Source organism: Galeopterus variegatus, unplaced genomic scaffold (genome assembly GCF_000696425.1).
Source record: "Galeopterus variegatus unplaced genomic scaffold, G_variegatus-3.0.2 Scaffold3987, whole genome shotgun sequence".
NCBI classification, from domain to species: Eukaryota; Metazoa; Chordata; class Mammalia; order Dermoptera; family Cynocephalidae; genus Galeopterus; species Galeopterus variegatus.
This window is the reverse complement of record NW_007730098.1, coordinates 123,354-128,466: the sequence shown is the minus strand read 5'-3', so window position 1 is coordinate 128,466 and position 5,113 is coordinate 123,354. Positions and strand designations below refer to the sequence as shown.

Genomic DNA, 5,113 nt, shown 5'->3' with positions numbered 1-5,113 from the left:
TCTCTTCTGGAAACACCCTCATGGACTCACCTAAAGAGATAGCTTTACCAGGTTTCTGAGCAGTCCTGAATCTAATCAAGTTGACACCTAAAATAATCTTCACAGTAAAAAATGAGATAACATGTAATCAACTCAAATTTTTCAAAATAATTTAATAGAATTTTCACCCATTCTTGACATTTTTAAAATAAACTAGAAATAGAAGAGATCTTTCTTAAACTTTTAATAAATGTCTACAATAAAAACCTGACAACAAATACCATACATATGATCCATTATTAAAATATTTTACCCAAGTTCAGGGATGAAAGAAGAACTATTGCTGCATGTATTGTCCTTGAACATTAGGCTGTGAGGACTACTTGGAGGGATATGACAAAACACAATATACATATATATGGATTGGAAAGGAAGAAATAAGCCTGTTTCTCCTCATCTCATTAAAGCATTTTCTAAAACTGTCTTCACATTGAGTCCTACGACAAACATCCTAGTAAATTTTGTAACACACCCTTACTTCCCCGTTTTTATTGCGTGTGTATTTGATTTTCTCTTTTCCATAGAACCACTAGTTTCTGATAATGTGCATGTCACTTAATAACTTGGGTGCATCACTTATAGTCTGTTCCCTCAACCAGAATAGAAACCCCATGGGGGAAAATTAGTTTAGTGTCTTGTGTATTAATATATCTTATGTACCCAGAAAAGTGCCTGACCCACCTAGGTTATAAAATAAATGTTGCTTGAAGCGCTGAATAAATATGTCACTGTAATATTCCTATTTGAATGACTCTGGCTAGTCTTCCTAACTTTATTTATTTACTGCCGTGCCTTTAGTTTCAATACCCTCAGAGTTCTCAGGAATAAAAAGAGTTATATTTTAAAGCCAAAACTATCCAGGAGGTAAAAAATCCAGCAGAGCCATGTCCCCAACTTCTTCTCTCACTTATTAGATCTCAGTGTCCTCTACTCCACTTGCACTGGGATTACTGTTTATTTCAAATGTGAGGCTCACCCATCTGTTTCTGCCACTACTATAGAATATCATATTAGATCTCAGTGTCCTCTACTCCACTTGCACTGGGATTACTGTTTATTTCAAATGTGAGGGCTCACCCATCTGTTTCTGCCACTACTATATCATTCATTCATTCATTCATTCATTCATTTATTTATTTTGTTGGAGGGGGGTGGATGTCCAGTACAGGGATCAAACATTGGACCTTGGTGTTATCAACACCACGCTTTAACTAGGTGTGCTAACTAGTCAGCCCCCTGCTGGATATCTCTATTAATCAATCATTTGTAATAGCTTTCAGTGATTTTTACAATTCACAAATGTTTTTCACAGATAATCTTAATTACCCATGCAGACACTGTCAATGCAACAACAGATGAAGTGATAATCACTACCCAGCAAGGAGATGAGATCATGGAATTTAAACCTTTATCTCAGGGTCAGAGGCCCACTTTCTACACTTGGATAATGTGACCCAGGCACCCCCTCATCCTGACAGCAAACGCCAATTGGGTAAGTAGCAATTCTTTTCAGATGAATATCGGATTCTGAGAAGGACTTCATCTCAGAAAATCCAGTAATATAAATGTAAAAATAATTATGTTTTTTTGGAATTGGAACATAAAACTATGAACACACACATACACGAGCATATATATTTAGGGAAGTTTTTTAGTAAACCTTTGTCATGTTGACATCTTATTCACCTGCACAGAGGCTGCGTGACATCTCTTTTCTTCTCCCTGTCACATCCTTCTGAAGTTGTTCTCACTCTTGCCTGAGTAAACAGACCTTCTTTCACAGGAAGATGTGCTTCACCCTACAGATGTGAGATGAGCAGTGAGACAGAGAAGGTAAGCTCCCAGCTGCTGAGCAGACACCTGGTGTTTGAGTGACAGGTGTGGGCATGGGTTTTTGGTTTTGTTTTGTTTTATTTTGTTTTTTAAGGAAACCATGTTGGTCTAATGGGAGTCTGTAATAATATGTCTCAAATTTCTGTTCTTATTAGAAGAGTGCCATATTTATTTAGGGAACAGAAAGGCTCATTCTATTTTCCATGTAAGGGGGAAAGGGGCTTATTTAAGGAAATGTGTGGCTATTATGAGGAAAGAAAGAAAAGAAAGAGAGAGAAAGAAAAGAAAAGAAACGGAGGAAGGAAGGAAGACAAACAGAACAATCAAGAACTTTAAGGTCTCCAGACCTGAGGGAAAGAGGTATTGATTTAGATCAACGCTGTGTGTCCAAAGAAACCCTACAATCAGGAGTAAATTGTGAAACTTTCTTGCCTCGCGAATTTCTGCATGTTTTCAAAAGCCTGAGTAATTAAAACCCAGTACAACTTCAAGATACACAGGCTTCTGTTATGGGCCCAGTTTTAAAACAGACCAAATTCCTGCAGTTCATCTTCTGACCTACCTACCTGTTTGTTGCATTAATTTATTTTAGGATTTGTCTTTCAAATCATTCCTGGTTCTTTCCCATCCCTTCTCTAGTCTACTTCACTGTTCTAGTTCTAGTGTATGTATTTATTCCATAAGTAATTTTTAAATTTCTCTTTCAATCAGCCATGATCTTTTCAAAAGAATAAATTTTACCATAAGGTCAATCCCTGCAGCCGCCGCAGCCGGCCGCCCCTCAGCCAGCACGTCTAGTGCCACCTCGGGCCAGCGAATCCCGAGAAGTGTCTAACGGCCCTGCGGGGACAGCGGGGACGACGGGGACGCCGGGGACGCGGCAGCGGTATCTCCATGGAGACAGCCCGCGACGCTCGGACGCCCTGAGAAGAACATCAAGAAACCAGGAACAACTTTAGTAATGAAGACTTTGACTGCCACCTCCTCAATGAAGGCTTTACTGCCAAGGACGTTCTGGATCAAAAAAGTAAAGGAGTTTCTTCTGATAATGATAAGGATGCCTTCTATGTCGCGGACCTTGGAGACGTTCTAAAGAAACATCTAAGATGATGAAAAGCTCGTCCTGATGTCACTCCGTCCTATGCAGTCAAATGTAACAGTAGCAGAAGCCATAGTCAAAACCCCATCTCCCATCTGGACAGGATTTGATTGTGCTAGCAAGACTGAAATAGAATTGGAGCAGAGTCTTGGGGTTCCTCCAGCAAGGATTACCTGTGCAAATCCTTGTAAACAAGTCTCTCAAATTAAGTACGCTGCCAATAATACAGTCCAGACGATGAGTTTTGATAGTCAAGTGGAGTTGATGAAAGTTGCCAGAGCACATCCAAAGGCAAAGTTGGTTTTGTTCATTGCCACTGATGATTCCTAAGCAGTCCGTTGCCTCCGTGTTACATTTGATGCCACACTCAAAACCAGCAGGCTTCTTTTGGAACAGTCAAAAGAGCTGAATATTGATGTTGTTGGTGTCAGCTTCCACATGGAAAGTGGCTGTACTGATCACGAGACTTTCCTGCAGGCAGTCTCTGATGCCTGCTGTCTTTGACATGGGAGCCGAGGTTGATTTCAGCATGTGTCTACTTGACACTGGCAGTGGCTTTCCTGGATCTGAGGATGTGAAGTTAAAATCTGAAGAGATCACCAGTGTAATCAACTCAGCATTGAGCAAGTATTTTCCATCAGGCTCTGGAGTGAGAATCATGGCTGAGCTAGGCAGATATCATGTTGCACCAGCTTTCACACTTGCAGTTATTATCATTCCTAAAAAATTTGTATTAAAGGAACAGACAACATTGAGCAAGTATTTTCCATCAGGCTCTGGAGTGAGAATCATGGCTGAGCTAGGCAGATATGTTGCACCAGCTTTCACACTTGCAGTTATTATCATTCCTAAAAAATTTGTATTAAAGGAACAGACAGGCTCTGATGATGAAGATGAGTTCAGTGAACAAGCCTTTATGTATTATGTGAATGATAGAGTATATGGATCATTTTGTCCTTTATGATCATTCATATGTAAAGCCCCTTCTGCAAAAGATACCCAAACCAGATAAGCGTTATTCATATAGCATAGGGGCACCAACATGCGATGGCCTTGAATGGATTGTTGAGCACTGTGATGGGCCCAAAATGCATGTGGGCATTTGGATGTTCCTTGAAAATATGGGTGTTTACACTGTTGCTGCTGCTTCTACTTTCAGTGGATTCCAGAGGCCGACCATCCACTATGTGATGTCAGGACCAACATGGCAATTCATGTAGCAAATCCAGACCCATGACTTCCTACCTGAGGTAGAGGAGCAGCATGTCAGCACTTGCCTGTGTCTTGCGCTTAGGAAAGTTGAATGAAATGCCATCTAGCAACATGTGCTTTTGTTGGTATTAATGTTTAGATACCATTCTTGTAGCTGTTAACTGCAAATTTAGCTTGAATTAAGGGATTTCGGGGGACTATTTAATTTAAAATTGCTGCTAGTTTTTGAAATGTCTTCCTTAGTAAGAGTAGGGTTGGCACAGATGCAGGGACATGGAAGTATAGGAGATTGGGTCACAGTTATCTGTGTTCCTGTGGAAACTATCTGAATATTTGTTTTATATGGATTTTTATTCACTTTTCAAACATGCTGCTGAAGAGTTCTCCTCAGTGCTGAGCAAGCATTTGTAGCTTTTACAATGGAAGAATTGGCTAAAAGCTTAGCGTGGTGACCTGTTTTAAAAATAAATTACCTCGAAATTAATAAATAAATAATTTTTACGGTGACAGTTTTGAAAATATTCATATATACATCAAGTTAAGATGAACGTGCACATACTGTTATTATACCCATCTTACAGAAAGGGAAACTAAGGCCCAGAAAGCTTACATAACTTGACTGAAGTCACACATTAGTACGGTGGCAGTGCCAGAGATTGTCTGACTCCATGTGTGCCCTTAACTACTAAGCACTGCAGTTTCTTCTTTCCTTTTCTTATCTGTCAAGAAACTCAGTCTTAGGCTGGCACAAAAGGAGCTGAGATCAGTCATTAAGTGTTATAAATCCTCAAGAAGACGTTTGTTCTGCTGCTGGTTTAAGAAAAGGATTGATAGGGATAGGAAAAATAAAGGTGCCTAGGATCTAACCTAGGTACAAAGTTTTTGAAAAAAAAAAAAAAAAAAGATGAACATGCACTCCCAAATGCCATC

General features: G+C 39.7%; 1 pseudogene; it reads left to right on the top strand.

Annotated features, from left to right (window-relative positions):
- Positions 1-4,322, top strand: part of LOC103602044 — a 6,929-nt pseudogene extending 2,607 nt beyond the window's left edge.
- Positions 4,323-5,113: the final 791 nt, after the last annotated feature.